We start from the raw sequence: 10,249 nt of genomic DNA on the forward strand, positions 1-10,249 counted from the left end.
TCTAACCACTGGGCCATGGGAGCGGTTCATATGACGAGGTATTACTGCAGCGAATATTTCTTACAATAAATCTATAAATACTCCATGTGCAATAACCTAATGATCAAAACCATAAATCTACATACGTAGTTTAACTTAAATGGTGATTTTGACGAATTAATAATTACACTGGTTACCAAAACAAATAAAATTGTCTTCTTTACTGAATGAGAACTATTCATCAACAAAGGTCACACAAATAAACTACATGCAGTATCAATTTTGATGATGTCATGTACATCACCATTTCGACTGCTTAATAGATTTCAGAAAGAAAATCAAATTCATACAATTTAAATCTGTTGACGATCACATCTTCCCATCACGTCTTTCTACCAGGTCGACAATTAAGTTTACTCACACGTGAAGAGGTGTTGTTGCACGAGCAGTTGTTATCATAAATAGCGTTACTGTCAATTTACATGACCGAAGGATATTTTGTACATTGCCATTTTGATTGCTTGGTAGACTTTTTTTAAAGAGCAAATCAAGATCATACAAGGCGAAACTGTACCATCAGGTAATTTTACTGAATAATATATTATGTTTAAACACTAATAGTTACCATCTATTCACACCTTCGCACCTTACTCCACATACAAATCAGGATGTCCGTTAATAAATATGATCTCCTCCCAGTCAACCAGCCACTCAACCAATGGAAGCATCACCATATATGGTCCATTCACACTCCACTGAATCTTTCACCGAATAAAAGCATTTATATATAAAAGATATTTTCCTTTAGTAGCAATATCCTCAACTGAAGTAGTATAATTGAACGTAAAGACTATTTGTGTAAATTATTTTTTTTAAAATTAGTTTTTCCTTAAAAGGATTGCAAAATTTAAAAGTTTATTTAAATGGTTATATGATTTATAAGGATAAAAATTACTATCTACTTAAAAAGCGGGATACTTTTTGGAGATTATCTGAAAATCAATATTTTCATTCATTTCATATTTTACGATCTATTAGTGAAACCAAAATAATTTTAACTGGCACCTAAGATTTTTATTTAAATGAGACTTAATGCATTAGCCTAACTTTCATCAAATGTTACATTTGTAATAAAAACAATAAAACTTTAGTAATAATCCTATACAAAACTTGAAATGTAGAACACGATTTACATATAGATCAAAATATATACATATAACGTCCATTTTGGAATTATTGTTTGGACCTGTAAAAATATAATATAGTTAAAAAATGTTAACTTAATTATACAAATTATTCAAAACAAATTACAGTAATTTCTTAATCTTAAGACGTAATATATGTATACATAATATGATCTATAACGTAAATATCAAAGAACAGTTCAAAATTATACTTCCATCGTAAGGATACCATTAGAAGTTTGAAAGGATCCAGTCTACTTTTGAACAATTTGAGCAAATCACAATAAAGTCAATAGATATACATATCACCTCTATCTTGAATTGTATCGTTACTATAATCAAGAAAATTTGTTTTTCGTATTAAAACATTTCATCGGATGACAATGAAATTAAAACTATAATCATCGCGTTTATAGTAAGTGTATGATACAATGAACATTTATGCATATCTCATCACGGAGTGTATTATTAAATATTTTAAAAACAAGTCTAACACATCTTCAAAAAAGTAGAAATCATTGTATATACTTACACATATATGTTTGAGACAGACTATAATTTGAATTCTAAGAATCTAATCTAGTTTTTTAAAAAGTGCAAATACGCTAAGAAAAAGTACAACACTATTGATATTAATGTTCAAACATGTATATATTGAAGCATGTCAATATTGAGTGCTTCAGCTTTATATGATTTATGGCATAAAGTATTATGTACATAACTTGACATTTTAGAAAAATAGCCATAATTCTGAATTTATGAATTGTAGAATAGATTACGTCATGAAAATACAGAGCACATCAATCGGACATGAGTTATGTTATAAATATACGAGCCAGATATTAGAAGCTTTACATCATAGTATCACAATATTAAAAGAAAAGCGATTCGAGATAGGAGAGCTTAATCCATGGGAGGTAACTCAGATGAAACTTTAAAATAATCCTTGTGAAGGTTATCGATGATAAATTATAATGCTCAAAAAGGAAAATGTGAGCTAATCACTAAAGTTAAAAACCAATCCTATAACTGATAATATGTAAGTATATAACATATACATGGTTAACGTGAAATGATCAATACGGGTTTGATACTACATCATACAAAAAAGTTTAAAAATGTTCAGAGAACTTTTATGGACAAAAATGTTCATGACGTTTTTATCCTATTTTCTGATTTTTAACTTGTGTTCAACTGCTAACAGCATAGAGCCATATTTATTAAATTATTTTTCAGGGTTGATACAGTTATAATTTATCCATCATGATTGCCATTATTCATACCTCTGTCTCTATTTTGTCCAGTTACAACCGGTTTTTCTCGCCTTTATTTCAGGTTCATTATCTACCTGTTGGTTGACTTTTTCGCGTTTATTATTGCTGATTGACGTCTTCACGTTTATTAATGCTGGCTAACTTGTTTACGTTTATTAGTGCTGACTAACTTGTTTACGTTTATTAGTGTTGACTGACTGTTCTCGTTTCAAATGCATTTTGACAGAGAGTATTTCAGTTTATCACTCCATTACGTTTCTGTTGACGAGTTGAATACGTTTTTAAATATTTCTTTATTAAAGACTTAATTATGTTTTGTTATTTCCTTTTATGTTTCTGTTTTTGCTCACCTTTAGAACACATGTGTGTTTGCTGAGGTATTTTTGCACGTTTTTATTATGCAAATATATCATCCTGGAGAGAGAGAGAGAGAGAGAGAGAGAGAGAGAGATTTTGTAAATAAAAGGATAATTTTTTCCCCAAACATTCTTGAATTTGTTCGTTGAGACGAAAACTAAAAGCAAATTGTAAAAGAAAACTATTTCCAAGGAGGCGCGTATTCTTGGCTAGGGAGTATGGCACATCCTAGAAAATGAGAAGCAAAATATTATAGCCCCAGTCTTTTTCCTAAAAATTTACATTTCATAAAGTAAAAGAAACTCTCGTTTTTGTTACACGGTGAAACAAATTCTCATTTTAAATACAAACAATACAATTCATATTGTTTTTACCTTCTTGGTACAAAACATTTACCTGTCATAAAACAAAAATCATATTAATTTTTCCAAATACTGTGCTCATAGGGGGCCCCGCGTGTTAGGAGCGAGTTGGGTGGGTGGGCGGAAGTAATCTGTAATAAGGAATCCATTCTATATATAAGAGATATTTAAATATTAACTTTTATCATTAAAAATATTAATATCTATTCATAGAAAAAATATGGACATAAATCTGTCTCGCAGCTGACATAATGTTAGGCCTATCAAACAACAGCAATTTTACGCGGTAAAAAAATAGCCCAAACGATCAAATATTTCTTATGTGATGCAATTCCGACTGCATCGTGTTCCAAATCGACGAATAACAATATCCGGTCACAAATACAGTACAATCAATATGGAATTTCTTTATTCACTAATCATCCTTCCGATGAATATCCAACAACTTTCAGTGGTGAAACTAAAATACCTTAGGTGCAAGCATTTTACTAGGATCATCTAACCTAAGTGAATAAAATATTTGACAAAAGCTGTACATTATTAAACTCGTTTCATAAAGTAAACATTAAATCATTACTCATTTGAGATCCTCTATTTATTACTGGTCTTGCGCCGTGAAAGGGAGTTTTTGTATAAACTTAGAAAAATATTTATTCATTAAAGGTATTTATATTAATTAAATAATTTATGTCGTAACATCGGCGGATCAAATTCGACACTGGGTATCTCGTGAGATTAATGTAATATGTGTTGGGGTTTGTATCAAGACAAGAAATCACCGACATAGATTATTTTTCTCTCCAAATATTTTCCAATGAAATTAATATAACCCTGCGCTTCTGCAATATAGTTAGCAGACTCAACACACAGTATAATTTGTAATGGTGCAAATTTATTATAGATGTTCTCTCGAAACACAATTAAGACTGACGTATGGGTTAGGCTTGGCAGCCCGTGATAATTAGCCTCTCTTATTTGATGGCATGACTGATTTTAATCAGAACCCACTTCGATAACGGTCAGAGATATAGAAGAGGCCAATGGGAAATGACAAAGTTGTGATAAGCCAGACCTAAATGGAGCTTTTGAAAAAGGTGTCAAAAAAGAATGAAATAGTTATTAATAAAGAGGAATTAGAGGAAATTATTTTAGTTTTGACTGACTTGTTAAAAGTTTGGAATTTAAATAAATTTAATCGTGATTGGCTTAAGTTAAACGAGGAGGTGGCGTGCTTCCCAGACGAAATTCAATGTTTTGAAGTAATTTCCCTTGCAAAATTCGACAGTCTAAGTTTCTGCGGGAAGCCAAGAAGTCTGACTCCGAGATCAGCAAAAATAACTTTTCTCGTTAAATTGTCCAAGGGACGGGTGTCTGGAAAGTGAGGGGGAAAGAAATTCGGCTGCATAGTAAGAGCGAGTCTCAATACAGGACATGGTTGGTTTCAATTGCGTGCAATATGTTCTTTGAGTCTCAATACAGCACATGGTTGGTTTCAATTGCGTGCAATATGTTCATTGATATAATTATTTGTTATGTGTAATTATGTGTTGCATTTATTCGTTTAAAATTAGTATTTCATTTTCCATTGTGTTTAGAAAATAATTTTGCAATAGTGTTTTCTTGAATGTTATATGACTCATGAAGAATGTCATACAAAATATAACCGTTCCGGTGGCCTAGTGGCTAGAGAGTCCCCATCGGAAGCGGGAGGTCGTGGTTCGATCCTTGGCCGAGTCATACCAAAGACTTAAAAATGGTACTAACAGCTGCCTCGCTTGGCGCTCAGCATTACGAGGTTAGTGTTAGGACTGGTCGGCCTGGTGTCAGGATAATGTGACTGGATGGGACATCATGCTACATGTCTGCGGCATGATGCCCCAGTGCTAGACATCACTATAAATTGTCATCGTAGCAATATGACTGAAAAATTGTTAAAGCTAAGCTAAAAATCCAAATCACACACACACACACACACACACACACACACACACACACACACACACACAATATAACCTTGATAAGGGTGTTCGCATGTACTCGTTTATATGTATTCTAAGACTTTCAAGCATTACTTCTGAAAAAAATCGTGTGAATAGAAGAATTGATCTGTCTTAAATGATATATATATCATGCATGCTAAGAATTGTTTTTATTATGTCGATGTCAATGTATTGCAAGTTAGCAAGTAGTGCAGTTATGACAAGAAGTCCATGAATTGATTTGTGTAATTAAGTGATTAATTCTTTTCAGCCAATAAATCGTAAGCAGGTTGACCCACATTTGGTCTAGCTGTGCACAACAGGTTGACCCACATTGGGTCTAGCTATGCAAAACAGGTTGACCCACATTGGGTCTAGCTATGCACAACAGGAGCTTACGAGAGATTTAGTAAAGGGTCAAGTTATGTCTTCTTGGAACTAGGAATGTCGAATAGCTCCTGGAGACACATACATTTTCTGGTATTCAGGGTTTTTGGTATCAGTTGTCAGGCCGCTAACGCACCATACTTTTAGTCTGTTGAGTTACGATAAGACGATATCTGATATAACAAGAGTGGTAATATTGCTCTACGCCAGAAAAAGAAAACCCTTGCGATTTATTTATAGCTCCATATATACGCTACACAGTGGGACAAGAGAAGAGACAGTCGAATTACGGCTAATGGCCGAAAGAGGCTGGAGAATTGAGAGAGAAGAGGAAAATTAATACGGCGACTCTGACCTGTCACCAACAGCGAATCTGAGATAACCAGAAGCAATTAGGTTATTCCGACATGTTGAGCAAATGAGCTCGAACCTATGATGAGCATTCTTTTATCAATATAACGAAACGTCTAAGTGCATTTCATATAAGTTCTGTTTCAAGGAGAAAGTGTATCATTCAAATGTCCTGTCCAATTTCATTTTCTTTTTTTTAATTGATTAAACTATTGTATTTTACAACTTATTATCTTGTTGTTCTATTCAATATCTCTACATATATCTTTGTAAATCCAACCATTGATTTAATATTTTATGTTATTATTTATTTGATCCGGGCAATAACATCATGGTAAATCATCGCCTGATAACGATAACCAAGCCACCACACAACAAGTATGGTCTCATCTAACACACCATGAGAATCTGGAGCAACATGTTATTGTCTGCAAACACTGCACATTAATACGAATACGTTAATAATTGCAAACCGGTATCCTGTCGAACTTAAGTGCACATATTTTACTCATGAGAAAATAGAAACATAAGACATGTGACATTATTACTATATTATTTCATTTATTTGATGGATGTCATACGAAAATAATAAGAAAAAATTAATGTTTTAAACGGATAACCTTTAACTTTCATCAGGACCAATCTGGAAGAAGTTCTATGTTAGTGAATGAAATAAAACAATACTGGGTACACAGCTCAAACTAAATGTGTAATGAGCGTGAGGAGATTTCTAATTCATAATTTCTTAGAAATTTGTATCTTATATCGTAGAAATATACCAAGTTGTGCTATTATTAGCGAAATGACACGCTACATGGAAATCATCTTGTGGGATAGCGTGTTGACTGATGAATAAACCATTCTGATTGGAAGGTGCCGAAATTTTCATTTGCAATTGCTTCGTTATGTTAGATAGGCCTACAAACTGCATCGGATTGGGGATGGTTGGCTGACTGGGGGTGTTTGACGAAATTTTGAAGAACACAGGTCTCACGTAACACATTTCTAGTTGCTGTCGGCATGGCGGTAACTCTTGAGAGAGTTTACAATTTTGCAGCTTGTATTCGTCTGTATCTCCTTTAACTAGAACTAATCTAAATTTAGTTCACAATTTTGCATTAAAGAAATATCACGCCAATTGATTTAGCCTGTTTATCACCTCAAAGTGCAGCATATTGTTTGAAAAATTAAAATATTTTAATAAATTTGATGGCCCAGTAGCGAGGATTCCAAAAAGTTTATTCATGTGATCAGTGCAGATGGTTTTTGCAATTTTGGGTTTTATAATATGGTTTTATTTATGAGCTCAACCAAATAGATCGAATTGGCGTGCGTGTCTCTCTCTTCCTCTCTCTCTCTCTCTCAAAATGTTTTGTACAGCGTGTTATAAAAGTCAGAGAGAACCAAAGTTACTTTATCAGTGAAGATCTTTTCGTTATATATCTCTTGTTGTTATTTCATTTTGAAACAACGCCGTGGGGTAAAGCAAAATACAACAAATGTTTCTTCTTTTTAAAAGTAATTCCTATCGCGCATACATCATGACCGAGACAAATGTGCTGAGACAACCAAAATGAGATAAGAAAAATAATTTTAGCAAATTAGGTAGGTTTTCTGACTTACGGTGAGAATCATGTGTACGATGTACCCACTTGAAGTGACAGCTGTCTCGATCGGCATACTATATCAATAATGCAGATGTATTTTAACATTGGCTAGTCGCATACTTTTTCGCTTTATATATTGCCACCAGCCACACTTAAAACTGTTGCTTAGAGAATTCGAACTTCCAAAGTGTCCAACATATACGTGCGTGCGTGCGTGCGTACGTACGTGCGTACGTACGTACATACGTACGTACATACATACATACATACATACATGAAAAGGCTAATTCTTTTTAGTGAAAGGATCAATCTCCCTCTCCCATTACAAGAGGGATTTTGAAGCGAATGCAGTGGCATCACTGAAGTCTGTATTATAAAAGAGGGAATAGCCCAATATTTAGAAGGTCAATCAAAAGTTTATGCTGCATTCCTGGACAATGCGAAGGCCTTTAATACGGTATGGCATGATGGCCTATTTTATAAGCTGTTCTATCTCGGAGTTAAAGGAAAACTGTGGTGATTGATTAAAAGATTCTTTTCGAGAAGTTAGGGCCCTTGTTTTGCTCAACGAGCTTCATTCGAAACCATACTAAATCAATCAAGGTGTAGGAAAAGGAAGAACGCTTTCAGCATGGCTATTCTTAGTCATGATAAATGACCTAATATCCTTGCTGGATTCAACAAAATCTGGAATTCAAGTTGGTGCCTAAAGTATCCCCTGTGTTTTACTAGCGGATGACACGTCCTTGCTATCTTCGTCATTTAATAGTATGTGTGTTTTACTTCGCAACCTCCATGACTATGCATCGAAGTGGAGACTCCGGTATACTGCTGATAAAAGCAATATTGTCATATTTTCGAAGAAAAATATCATACAAAAATATATGTTCATGCTCGGAGATAAAGGGATTCCTATAGTCACTTCTAGAACCTATGCTGGGATTACTCTCTCCACAGATCTTTCTAATACTGCTGCAGTGAAAAATGCTTGTGATAAAGGAAGATAAGTATTGTATTATTCCCTTGTTGGGACTGGCATTGGAAAGGATGGAGTGAATCCAATTAATTGTACTAAAGTATGGTCAAAAATAGTACTACCTGCAATGACATATGGATGCGAATTATGGTCCAACTTGAACCAGTCACAGGTATATGATCTAGAAGTGTGTCAAAGAAAAGCTGCAAGAAGAATTATCGGGCTTGATCAGCGCTCTTCTATAGAAACAACAATTAGCAGTCTTGGACTGTGGTCAGTTGAGGGATATGTAGATAAAATAAAATTAGGTTTCTTCAATAAAATCTGCAGAGCTAATGGTTCACTAGCATGGAAAATTATATTCAACGTAAGAATTATTGACTTCCTGATACACGAGAGCAGGATCGTAGGTTTTGTTAAAGATATATATCGTGTTCTTTTGAAATACCAGCTTGGCGGTGTTTTCCACCTATACGTGAACGCCCTACATTCTGTCCCGAAACCAATCTGGAGGAGGAATATTGAAACGTCAGTTCACTGCTGCGAAGAATCATTGTGGAGATCTAAACTTGAAATGAGACCTGAACTTTTACATTATGCAAGTGTCCATACTAGTCTTCAACCACTCGCTGTCTGGAAGCTTGGTAAATGTTTTCCTAATAAAACTTGGACTTTCGCTAACATTGCCTATTTAACTATGTGTTCAGTTTCAACAGAGAATGAATATAACTGTAAACTCTGCAAGAGATTGACTACATATAGAGCCAAACATATGTTACTATACTGCCAAGCCCTAAACGACGAACGTAATACTATGTTTGAAAAACTAATAGATGCAATAGACATCTAGACTCCCACTGGCTTTTATGTCAGCACAATGACTCATTACTTCATATCCTTTTTGTGCAAGAGAGTGGACATCTTTGATTCTATGGATGATCAATCATGGCAGGCATGGAATAGACACAATGTACAGAAGAACAAATGAACTTGAAAACGATATATGATATTATGCTTGTTCAGTAAATTAGGGAAATGGACCCATTTCATTTTGATCTTATGAATTATCTACATGTGTTCTAAGTGAGAGAGAACATGATAACCGATTTAAATCGTTCAGTCGAATGTAAATAATTCAAATTTCTTTATTTGCTTTACGTTTTTTGATATTTATATATATATCTTATGTGTGTGTGTGTATATATATATATATATATATATATATATATATATATATATATATATATATCTATGCATGTATATGTATATGTATATTTATGCATATGTGTATATATGTATATGTGTGTATGCGTGTATGTATATATGTGCGTATGTATATATATGTGTGTATGTATGTATATGTGTATGAACATATGTGTATGTGTGTATATTTATGCTTATGTGTGTATATTTGTATATATGTGTGTATGTGTGTATGTGCATGTATACATATGTAAATATGTGCATATGTGTGCCTGAATACATATGTATATATATATATATATATATATATATATATATATATATATGTATGTATATATGTATGTATATATATTGTGTACTGTAAGGCCATTAATGTCAAGCTATGTTCCTATCGTTTCTGTATTAACGAAAAATTAACTGAATGAAATCTCTTCTGAAGAGGAAATAAAGAAAGTCAGTCAGCCAGTCAGTCATCCATCCATCCATCCATCCATCCATCCATGCATACATACACACATACATACATACATACATACATACATACATAAATACATACATACATACATACTTACATACATACATACAAATAT

The sequence above is a fragment of the Sinohyriopsis cumingii genome, chromosome 18 (assembly GCF_028554795.1).
Source record: "Sinohyriopsis cumingii isolate HCF-2022 chromosome 18, ASM2855479v2, whole genome shotgun sequence".
NCBI classification, from domain to species: domain Eukaryota; kingdom Metazoa; phylum Mollusca; class Bivalvia; order Unionida; family Unionidae; genus Sinohyriopsis; species Sinohyriopsis cumingii.